The 12,906-nt window shown below is 38.1% G+C and overlaps 1 long non-coding RNA gene across 1 annotated transcript; it reads right to left on the reverse strand.

Annotated features, from left to right (window-relative positions):
* Positions 1-200: 200 nt before the first annotated feature.
* On the reverse strand, positions 201-12,551 carry LOC150097232 (uncharacterized). The gene is made up of 3 exons (XR_016549712.1): positions 12,495-12,551; positions 4,960-5,045; positions 201-898 (listed from the first exon to the last, which is right to left on the reverse strand). It is a non-coding gene; the product is annotated as an uncharacterized LOC150097232 (long non-coding RNA).
* Positions 12,552-12,906: the final 355 nt, after the last annotated feature.

Raw genomic sequence — 12,906 nt, forward strand, 5'->3', positions numbered from 1 at the left:
AATACGATTTTTGTTTTCTTTTTTCTTATTAATTTTTTACCTTTTTTGGGAAATTGCTTTGGAGACCAGACATGGAAGTTTTTAAAGCCACATTATTCATTCACTCTCCATTTATCCTTCTATCATTTCCAAGCGGAAGTACTAACAATACTGCAATATTTGAATGTCATTATTATCGTTAGAATTTCTGATAACCTTAGATTTATCAAAAATAAACAAAGAATTGATTAACCTACTAATGATTTATAAGAAGACAAATAACTTGGCTACTGGCTCCAACATGTGAAGGAAGATGGCATGAGATACTCATCCAAAGCATGGACGTTTTCCATAAGGGGGTTCGCAGATTCATTGAAATCGCAGATTTCAACTAAGTGCATCTTGTAGTTTTCCTATGCTTCCATTATTTTATCACTAAAATTACAAAAAAGAGTTCATTTCTTTTTATTATTATTATGTCTTCTTTTTTACCTACTGTTTTTAGTTAGATAAGTTGAAGTAACACTAAAAGTGCTTATACTAATGTATCAAACTTCTTTGGTTTCTTTCTTTTTATGGTAAAAAAATAAAAGAATTCAAAAATCAAATTTTATGTTCCCTATAAACTATATGTTCCCTAGGTGTCTCTCATAGTTTCCAATTTATTGCCCATGTTACGTTCAGTCTTTCAAGTTTCTGACCATCAGTCCTTAGATTTCGATTCTGTCTTTAAGTAACCTTTCCTTAGATCCAACTTCCATGGTCCATCAGATCAATGGTCCTCCTCACAGGCCACTTCTTCATGGGGTCAAAATTATGATTGTCAGTATACAGTCAGTCGATGCATAGTCAACAACTACTGTCCGACCACATATCCGAGAACCTAGTCTGGCAACCTGCCAAGAAGAGTCAATTCATCCTGAAGGGGTAAAAGAAATAAAGGATGTACAAATTGGTCAATAACACGCGAAATCATGAGCTTTATACGTAAACGTTTTTCCAACTGTTATACAAGCAAAATAGTTATCACTTTAAAAACTACAATGTTCATAAAAGAAAAGTTAATTTTCCGACGTATAATAATAAATAACACATCCCACAAGACGGATTGATTACCATTACCCTATTATCGGAATGGATTCTCCTTCTTTTGACATGCTCAGAAGTGTTGAAGGGTCTCGCTTCTGTAGGCGTACAGTATCTAGTACAGGCTGCAAAGACAAAATATCCAACAGTACAGTGATATCTCGCTAATCCGAAACTCCTTAGTCCGAACCCTCCAGTAATCCGAACTACGGTTTGCAAGAAAAAAAGTTTTATTTATTACGTATTATTATTTTGTGTACTATTATTTTTAATTAATAATTATTTTAACTATTATTGTTACATATTATTATTATTATTATAAATGTAATTTCCCGCAATTATGAAGCTACCACATCGATAAAAAAATATAAATTTGAAGGATGTAGCATTCTCAGTTGCTGCTGCTGCTTGGGAAGCTGTCAAACCTGAAGTAATTCGAGCTTCATGGAAAGAACTGTAGCCCTCTTGACTTTACCAAGATTTAAAAATATAAATCCAGATGTTGAAATTTCACAAACAGATGCCACGAAATGGATTATAGGTAGAACCGAAAGAGAATTCGAAATCAAATCAGATGCTGAAATTATAAATAGACGCTACAGAATGAATTAGAAGGCGATGATAACGATAAAGAACTCGAAGGAAAAAAAAAGTAAAATATGGAGAGGCAGTTGACAGTTTTAATATGTGTATAGAATGGGCTAAGGAGAATGATACGTCATCCCACAAAGTTTTATTGCTAATGCAGCTCCGAGTACAAGCATTTCAATAAAAGTTTAGCTTCCAATAAGCAAAATAAAATCAGCAGTGACTTTTTTTTAACAAAGAAATACCAACGGAGACAGAGAAACGTAAAGTAGGTGCCCTCCCTCGATGAGTCTCTGGACTCCCTGGAAGTGTCACGTGATAATACTACTACTACTACTAGTAATAATAATAATAATAATAATAATAATAATAATAATAATAATAATAATAATAACTTTTTTTGTGTGTGTTATTTTGTGAAACTTTTTTTTTGTGTTGTGCACAAGAAAGTGATATTTTTAAGCAAATTAAGTTATGTACTGAACTATGCAATTTTATTAAATCAGAATCCTCAACATAGAGGTACATACAAACTATTTTTTTTACTAAAATAAACTTGTGTACTGTATTATTTTTTAAGTTTTACATTCCAACAGGGTAGCTTTTTTCTATCAGTTACTTCATTAATTTAATAAATTAAATTGATGTACCATTAGAATCTGATGATTATTTTTTGTCTTAAACGCTAGCTATTGTTGTCTCTTAGAGAAAAATTCGCTAATTCGAACTTTTCGGATTAGTTTGGATTAGCGAGATACCACTATACATATACAGGGTGTTCGGGATAAATTTGACAGTTTCGTAAGGAAAAAGAAAATCTTCTTTGTATCTATTAAATTTAATGAATTGACAAAAAACATTACAGGCAGAGTTAATTACAATACTATCAACAAGATTTATTCAAAATAACCACCATTAGCATCGATCACAGCTTCAATCCTGCTTCGGAACCTCGAACAAGCTGATGCTACAGTCTCCCTGGGAAGGGCCGCAAAAACTGTTTTAATTTTATCCATTAACTGGGCTTTTGTATTACTGGAAGTGCGATTGGTGTCTTTTTCAACTGCGCCCCATACAAAATAATCCATGGGGTTAAGGTCTGGGGAGTTTGGAGGCCAAACATTTGGACTGGTGAAGTCGTAGAAATTTTCAGACAACCATTTTTGACTTTTCCCAGAGGTGTGGCAAGGGGCCGAATCCTGCTGCCATACATACGGCCTACCATTGGCTACCCTTGTTATCCAGGGCTTGACTACAGTGTTTAGCAACTCCACGTAGCCATCTGAATTCCAATGCCAGGGATCTTCAACACCTGTTCCTGCAGATTTGCGAGGAATTCTGCTGTACGAACGCAATCAGATCGTCTGCTAGGGATCTTTCTTCTTGCTACATCCTCGTAGTCACCATTGCAAGTCTCTAGTTCATGCCTGATTGTTTTTACTGTATTCAGGGAGCATTGGGCAGCAGTCGAAATATCCTTATTTTGATGGCCGGCACGAATCATCATGATACAAGTTATTCTCTTCCATGATTCAGGTGGGTTCCAGCTATCCATCCTTTCTGACATCTTGTATATGAATGAAGAAGGGTCCGACCTTTTAAATGAAGAGAAGTGTGTGTTAATACATGTAACTTACGGAAAAATATAATTAATTATAAATATGTCAAATTTATCCCGAACACCCTGTATATATATAATCCACTGGAACACAGTAAAATAACCAATTAACACAGTAAAATTAGATTATACTGTGTTAACTGGAACACAATAAAATAACCATGACTTTTTAAAACTACTATGCTTTATAATTTTAATTTTTAAATTTTAAATCATACTAGAACATAACTTTTATTAACTTTAAAACAAAACATGACACATAATTCAATCAACCATACAGAAATCAGTTGAAAATATGATTTTATGCAAATAAATCGATTTTTTTTTGCTCGGTACCAATCAGTTAGTCATAATTAATAACTATTTTTTTCTTCATTACTGTTTTTATTACAATGAAAATATTATTGAAATATTCTACGTGTTTCATATAAAATACATTTTGTAGTTCTCACGTCTTCCACGAAAGTCGCTAGTGTCTGCGAGCATGCCTTTGTCTTTAGTTTTCGATTTTACCACATCAACCGCTAGTGTCTATGGCAAGTTTATTATTGTAAAATTCACATTAGAAGTATTATCATTATTTTGTTTGTGCCTTGCGGTTTGCTAGTGGATGAATATCTTGGAGACATTCTTTAAGAGTCTTTAAAATAAATGAATGTGTAGTATCTTAGCGTTTTACTGAAAACTTTCCACGAGTGTAGTTTTGTGGGGATTTGTTCTCACCTTAATGTTTATTCGAAAACTCTTAAAATTGGTTCTTATAAAGATTAAGATCGTAGCGCGTGCTAAAAGTGGCGCTTATACCGTACTAATCCCTTCGCTGGGAGGAACCACCTGCGCTCACTGCAGGCTATCATCATGTGGCTGATCGCTTAGAACGCTCTGCGTTTCCTCATTTTTCACTGTCGACATTGTCCTAAATACATTGCATACAAAAAAGCTCATTTTTCATTAAGAAAAATAGCATCTTAATACCAACAAATAATTCACTCGTGTCTGGTTAAAGAGGTGTACATTAATACCGCTAGGTGGCGACACCCACAGATTTTAAGTCATTCTTTTTCTGAGTTGTTTCTATAAACTATATAACTTCCACCAAATGTCACTAGATGTCGCTAATTACCATTCGCTTTACTTATGGTATTAACGACGTTTATCGAAATGCCAACCAGGTCGCTGGATTGATGGACAGTTGAAAATAAAGTGAATTTTGAAATAGATATTTACTGTAAATTCCAATGAAGTTATTCAGTAACACTCTTACTTCACAGATCTTTCCTTTTGTCCATTATTTCTAGCGATCATCAACCTACGTTCCTTGACACCTGTTGCAAGGCTCGGGAAATATCCAAGTGCAAGTCTTGTTAGAGGTAGCGAATGCCGAGGAAGGCATGTTACTGTGTGTTAGAAGGAGCATCAGTTATTGATTGGTAGCAGCTGTTTGGCCAAAAGTCTGTAAACAGCCTACAGAAGTTCCCTAGTAAGTCCAATATCCTGTGCTAGATATACTTCGACCAGCGTAGTAATCCCAAAGCTTGTATTATGAAAGAGAGGCCTGTCACGATCCTTTCTCCTTTTCTCGTGTATTTGAACTTTCGTGTTTTCGAAATTGACACAAATGTAATAATTTCAGCAGTACAATACGCTAAAAAAATTAAATAAAAATGAATTATTTCAAAAAATGTTACCTGAGTTGCTTATTTCAAAACTCCAATAAATATTAGAATTGAAATAGTTGATTTTTTGGTCAAATGAAACTGTTTGTTTTCCATAACTTAAAAAAAAGAAAAAAAAAAGAAGCATTTTATTAATTGACCCACTTTGAATTAACAGGTAGTATCTGAATAAACTATTAAAATTTAAAAAAAGATGTTTAATATTTGAATTATTAACCATCATCATTATACAAGAAATAGAAATTATCAAATAAATTGCATAATACGCATTCACATTCATTTGAATGTTTATAATAATTATACATTCATAAACAATATTTTGTTTATGAATGTATAATTTTTTTGTTGCAATTAAATTAATTTTGATTTAATTCAAATTTAATTGATTAAAATCACATTTGCTTGAAATATATTTGACATTTTCTTTAATAAATATTTGCAAGTTAAATAAAATGATTTAATATATAAAAAACAGCATTAGCCTTTATAATTTATTTACTTTATTATTAATAATATCGTTAGTAATATTATTATTAATATTATTAACTAATAATATTGCCTCAGGGGCTCACTTTAGTGAGTACGGGAGTGGCAAACCCGAGGTACCTGATGCGGGACCATGCCTTACTTCATGTAATATACATCTGTTATATTATCTCTAGACTGGTCCCCCCCTCTTCCTCTCTTGCTTCTTTCTTTCTTCTCTTTTTGCTCCTTCCCCCGAATGCTATTAGAGTATTCGAGGGGAATCTTTCCTATTTTGCTGTGTCATTTCGTCTTGTGCTAACAGGACATTATCAAACACTGTAACATGATCAGGCCATCAAAAAATGTTCATACCGCATCTTCCGTCGCGCAGGTTACCAAGGGACGCGTTCGGGTTTTAGGCAGAGGGACCCGTTCGAAAAATATGTCACAAGCTCCCTTAGACACCACTCCTCAGCACTCTGCTAGAGGAAACTCCATCAATGGGCCCGCTATCCGTTTGAGGAGGTGTTTAGGGGCAGCGCAAAGAAATGGTTCTGCAAAAGGACGGAAATGGCAACGACAACGGCACCAGACTATGGCTTTAGGCAACTGGAACATCTTTTGTCTGACAGGGAAGGAGTTGGAACTGGTCGAGGAAGCCAAGCGCTACTGGCTAGACTTAGTCGGGCTTTCTTCCAAGAGGAGAGGCTCTGGAACTGTCGACCTGGATAAGGGGTGGAAGCTCTACTACTCTGGTATGAGCTCGACAATGCCTGCTCAGGAGGGTGTGGGGATACTCACAAGCCCCCAGCTGTCAAACTGTGCTGCTGAGTGGATCCTGTAAAAACCATGATTTGGCTGTGGTGCAAGCCTATGCACCTAATCTGTAGTCAGAATCCTCTGCCTTCCTAGAGGAAGTGGATGCTGCTTTTGACAGGGTGGCAGACATGGAATCAGTCCTGATAATGGGTGACTTCAATGCACACGTTGGAACAGATGACCACAAATGGAGGGGTGTGGTTGGGAGGAACGGCGCCCCTGACCTTAAAGCGAATTGGTTGAAATTATTGGACTTCTGCTGTACTAACAGCTTGTCCATAATGAATACCTTCTTCCAGCATCGAGAAGTCCATAAGTATATTATTGACTTATGGTTGACTTATGATTGACTTCTTTATAGTCTCAGCAGACCTATTTTCCTCAGTGTTGGACGTTCGTGTGAGAAGAGGGGAAGAACTGTCAACTGACCACCACCACCTTGTTGCGTGCACTCTACGGCTTCAGAAACCAGATGCTACCATCAACGCTGGTAGGCCTAAGCAGCTATACCGCGTGAAATGGAAGGCATTGGAAAATGAGGCTGTGAGGAGAATTTTGCAGATCACATTCATTTCATCCAGGTTCAAAGAGATTCCTAAGCATACTGCAGATGTTGAGGAGGAGTGGAAGCTGTTCAGAACAGCTGTCACTGCCTCTTCACTCCCATGCTGTGGCAGAAAGCGGCTCGGCGTGGCAACGGGCAGTAAGAAAAGGACACCTTGGTGGAACCAAGAAGTCCAAAAAACTGTCCGGGCAAAAAAGGAGTCCTACCTAACATGGCTTAGGGTCAGGTCACCTGAGATGCGTTTGCGGTATGCTGAGGCACGAAAAGCTGTTGCTGAGGCAGTAAAGACAGCAAAGCAGAAGGCGTGGGAATCCTTTGGAGAAAGATTAGACTCACCCTATGCAAATGCAAACAAAGTATTCTGGCAGACCATCCGCCACCTTCGAGAGAGGAAATCGTGCACAGCAAGGGTAATTAAGGACTCTGATGGTGCACTTTTAACAACCGAAAAGGATATCCTCCACAGATTGAGAGAATACTTTGAGAGCCATTTTAACCCGGGTGGGCAAGCAGTTGTGGACATCCAAGAGGTGCAGATCAGGGCAATGACTAGTCTCACAGCAGAAAAGGTCCATTTAGCAATAAAATCGCTAAAATCAGGCAAGGCCGCTGCGATGATGAAATTCAGCCCGAAATGCTAAAAGCCTTAAATCGAGACGGTGTTCTCTGGCTGACTCGAGTGTGTCAGGCTGCTTGGATATCTGGTCGAGCACCAAAGCAATAGACAGGCACAATAATACCAGTCTTCAAGAAGGGAGACCAGAAGTATTGCAGTAACTATCGTGGCATCTCTCTGCTCAGCCTGCCTGGGAAAGTGTATGCGAGGTGCTTGGAAAGACGGTGCAGGAGCATAGTTGAGTCAAAGTTCCAAGAAGAACAATGTGGCTTTCGTCCTGGTAGAAGCGCAACTGACCAAATCTTCACTTTAAGGCAAGTCTTTGAGAAATCTTGGGACTACGCCAAGAATGTCTTCACATGTTTTGTGGACTTGGAGAAGGCATATGACCGGGTTCCTCGGGATAAGCTTTGGCAAGTAGTACAGAAGTATGGAGTGGATGGCCAACTATTAGCTGCCATCGAGTCCTTGTATGAATGTCCAGAGTTCTGTGTCAGGGTAAACAGTACAAAGTCGGAACCTTTCACAGTCTCCGTTGGCCTCCGCCAAGGGTGTGTTCTGTCACCCCTCATTTTCATAATATTTATGGACTGGATTGATAGGCACACACGAGGTAGTGAGTGTGTCAGTAATTGGAAGATGTAGCATTAGACGTCTGCTTTTTGAAGATGACCTAGTTCTGCTTAGCTCTTCCACAGATGACCTCCAGCGGATCCTGAATAGGTTTCTAGCTGTTTGTGAAGACGCCGGAATGAAGATCAGTGTGGCCAAAACTGAAACATTTGTGGTCTCAAGACAACCATCCCATTGCACTCTACATGTAAGTGGAGTCCCAGTGAGGCAGGTGGAGAAGTTTAAATACGTTGGGTCCATATTCACGAATGAATATGGGACGTAGAGCTAGATACTCCAATTGGCTTAGCAAGCTCAATATTGCGGGAGCTTGGCCGTTCGATAGTATTGAAGCGGGAGTTAAGCCAGAAGGTAAAGCTGGCTGTCTTCAATACAGTCTATGTCCCCATCCTCACTTATCGTCATGAGAGTTGGGTAATGACCGAAAGAATGCGGACACGAATCCAAGCGGCTGAAATGAGGTTCCTTCGAGGGGTTACGGGGCTGACAAGACTCGACAGAGTCAGAGGCTCTGCAATTCGGGAAACCCTCAATACTCAACCGCTGCTTCTCCGTGTTGAGAGATCACAGTTACGTTGGTATGGGCACCTGGTCAGAATGCCACAAGAGAGACTCCCTCAGCAGGCCCTCTTTGCCAAGCCAGAGGGTAGGAGTAAGGCCAAGGACTCGCTGGATAGATTATATCCAAAACTTTGGGTGGACACGTTTGGGAATCCCACCAGAACACCTGAGCTTGGTGACAGAGGATCGTGACCATTGGAAGTTCCTCGTGCAGCTGTTTCCCCCACAACCCAATTAGGAAAAGTGGGCCTTGAAAATGTATGTATATATGTATATTATTATTAATTAATTTTCAACATTACATTTTTAGCAAACTTTGTAGTTCTAACTTCTGTCGCAACAATCGCTAGCGTCTATGAGAATGTCACTGCATTATAATTTTCATCTGTACTTAGCAGCTGTTTGTTGTCAATGGTATTTTTGATCAGTGTAAAATTTGCATTTCAGGTATTATCTTTGAAATATTTTGACTTTTACATTTATTTTTTAATATAATTTTTCATTAATTGTATTATATTTTGATTTTAGTCCAAATGATAATTTAATTTATTTTTGTATCAATTAAAATAAATTATTTTAATGAAATTCATACCAAAATATTCTTCAGATGTTCAACGAATGAAATCAGCATTGCTTGTATCAAAAATGTAGACCTTGGTTCAGAGTTCAGGAATCGACCGTGAGGTGCGGTGATTGAGATTGATTCATTAATGCCCTTGGAGGTAATGGATGGCAACAATGCAATGTTCTACCAATGAAGTTTAACTGAGGTTCGGCAGTTGCTGTTACCCCCTTGGGCGATGAGTTTTTGAGTTCGCTCTCTTAGGGTTTTTACCTTAAGGGAGCACTTTGAGTCTCCGGGGAAGGTTTTCTCCGGCACGGCCCGCCGAGGGGCTTTGTCGGTGAATTAAATTATTTTCTTCGGAATTTGAGCGGTTCTGCTCGGTGGTCGGGGAGCCCGTCACTGAGTGGAACCAACGCTGAGATTAGGACGGTCTTTCGCCCACTATGGAATGGCCTAGAGATCGTCCGTATTTTTGAGATATCACCTTTACTTACACAGTCGGTGATTGATTCATTAATACCCTGGGAGGTAATGGATGGCAACAATGCAATGCTGTACCAATGAAGTTTAACTGAGGTTCGGCTGTTGCTGTTACCCCCTTGGGTGATGAGTTTTTGAGTTCGCTCTCTTAAGGTTTTTACCTTAAGGGAGTATTTTGAGTCTCCGGGGAAAGTGTTCTCCGGCACGGCCCGCTGAGGGGCTTTGTCGGTGAATTATTTTCTTCGGAATTTGAGCGGTTCCGCTCGGTGGTCGGGGAGCCCGTCACTGAGTGGAACCAATGCTGAGATGGACGGTATTTCGCCCACTATGGAGTGGCCTAGAGATCGTCCGTTTTTTGAGATGTCACCTTTACTTACATAGTCGGTGATTGATTTTATATGAGATGCCCATGAAGGGTAACGGATGGCAATGCTGAACCAATGAAGTTTAACTGTGGGTCGGCTGTTGCTGTTATCCTGGGTGATGAGTTCGCTCTCTTAGGTTTTGCCTTAAGGGAGCAATTGAGTCTCCGGGGAAGTGTTCTCCGGCACGGCCCGCTGAGGGGTACTTGCCGGTGAATTATTTTCTTCGGAATGAGCGGTTCTGCTCGGTGGTCGAGTTTCACTGAGTAGAACCAACGCGGAGATTTGGACGGTCTTTTGCCCACGAACGAATTGCCTAGAGATCGTCCGATATTTTTGAGATATCACCTTTACTTAAACATTCGGTGATTGATTTTATACCCTTGGAGGTAATGAATGGCAATGCAATGCTGTACCAATGAAGTTTAACTGAGGTTTGGCTGTTGCTCTTACCCCCTTGGGTGATGAGTTTTTGAGTTCGCTCTCTTAAGGTTTTTGCCTTAAGGGAGCACTTTGAGTCTCCGGGGAAGGTGTTCTCCGGCACGGCCCGCTGAGGGGCTTTGTCGGTGAATTATTTTCTTCGGAATTTGAGCGGTTCTGCTCGGTGGTCGGGGAGCCCGTCACTGAGTGGAACCAACGCTGAGATAAGGACGGTCTTTCGCCCACTATGGAGTGGCCTAGAGATCGTCCGATTTTTTCAGATTTCACCTTTACTTACATAGTCGGTGATTATTACCCCTTGGAGGGTAATAATGGCTGGCAATGCTGTAGCCAATAAAGTTCTAACTGAGGCTCGGCTATTGCTGTTACCCTCTTGCCATGATCAGAGCTTTAATAGCTCAAAAACACCTTATCCCTACACTGTCCTCTACAGATCTACAGATAACGGGGAAGATGAAAAGCATTCTTACTTCGCTCTTTTAAGCCAGTCCTTATAAGGAAAAGTTCAAAAATGTATTCTTTTATCTTATAAAGAATTAAACAGTTGATGATTCGCCAGCACTTGGTTTTCAAAGGTAAAGATTCAGAACGTATTTGACTATCCGAAATTCTACAGAACACTGTAGGAAAACTTGGATATTCAAATAGTACTTTACGCTTCACTAGGGCTATATCTACGGCTAATATATTGCAAGGAAACTGGTGCCAAGATTTAATACTTTGCTGCCACCTGTACTTCAGTGCATTATTAATTTCCTTATTAGAAGTCAATTTTATTCAAAATATATGTCAAATACCTGATAAATATTTATATCTCTAAACAGCACTGTGTTTTATTAAAATATTAGTTCAATAAGTTGTTTAAAAGAAATGATTTTTATGCTTTTTCTTTATAACTTCGTATTTATTAATACACCTTTTTATTTTTAAGAAATTTTATTTAAAAAATAGAAATAGCATAAAATTAGGTAACTAGTAATGTTAGGTAACTTCAATAAAAAAATTAAATAGCTATTGCAATAACTAGCAATTGGAGGAAGTTTTTGAGGCTGTGTTATGTTATATTTATGGCTTTGTGGTAACATAATGGAGATCATACTCTATCAAACTATCTCTTACACAATATTAGACACATTAATTAAGTAGAATGGCGATATTTTGGATCCGATCATCGCAACTGCTTTATATTTTCAAGAACCTTTATTTAAATGGTGGAAAGCTATCCACCTGCCAGGACTTTATTCATAAATCATCAGCGTTGCTTCCCCTACAAGAGTTAGTTATCGTGTGGATGATAAATTGCTGACGCCAACCATCGCCGGTATCCGTCTATCATTTATCTATGATGTCAACAGCATGCTGCCGACCATAAATATGTCATCTATTTGACAGGCTAAAGTACCCACTCTGGCAACATTTATGAGGTAACTCAATAGTGGATTTACTTCGTCTTCTAAACCGCACTACAAATAACACCTCAACGAATCAGCTCGAAAATGAAGGAGCGTTTGAAATGCCGTTTTCCTGAGGGACCCTTGGCAACGTATGACATCTCCTCTAAAGAGGGAAGACAAAACACTTGTGTCAATGAAGCTTGCATAAAAAAGAAGGCAGATGAAGAACAAGTGGATGTTAAAAAAGTAGACCGTAAATAATAAATAATTGCTTAAATTATTATTAAAAGTTACATTTATGAAGGTAATTCTCTGTACATGGTTCTGTGACATATGAAACGCTGACAATCTTCTGTCAAACAGATGACGTGAAGAGAAATTACACACAAACAAACTAAAAAATGCGAGCAATTTTTATTAAATTATTATTATTATTATTATTATCGGACCTTGATGGAGTACAAAAAAAAATCTCAGAGATTAGTTAGTAATTCATAGTATGAGCCATTCTCATTTAGATTATTTTTTAATTATTTTATTTAATTAATAATCGATCTGGTGAAAATATTTTAAATTACATTCTTAATTTATTTAATTAATTCAGCTATTTTGTTTATTAAATTATGTTAATAATTTAAATTACCTGTTTTAAATCATTTTTCTTTTTTGCATAAATTTTATATAATTTAGATTCTATTTCGATATGAAGAAAACATCTCCATCTAAACGATGCAACAGAATATTTTCAAAACAGTTCCCGCATGCTTGTTTTGTTTTAACCAATAATTATTCTTAAACTTCGTCGATTGTCACGCTCCAAGCGAATGTTATAGGAAACTCACTTTAGTTGATTCTAAAATGGCGCGAATCAACTCCACACAATTCTGGGAAGGAAAATCACGCTTGTTTATTTTTGCTTCAAATGTATTAGTATGAAATCGGTGATAAACTATCCTATTGAAGTTATATAAAATATCAAACGCTAACCACTCGGCCAACCAGACAGGCAAATTTAAAGTTGTGTGAGATTTACGCCACTTGATATGAGTATTTTG

This window comes from Typopeltis vanoorti, chromosome 17, assembly GCF_054136105.1.
Source record: "Typopeltis vanoorti isolate ZY-2024b chromosome 17, IOZ_Tvanoo_1.0, whole genome shotgun sequence".
Taxonomy (NCBI): Eukaryota; Metazoa; Arthropoda; class Arachnida; order Uropygi; family Thelyphonidae; genus Typopeltis; species Typopeltis vanoorti.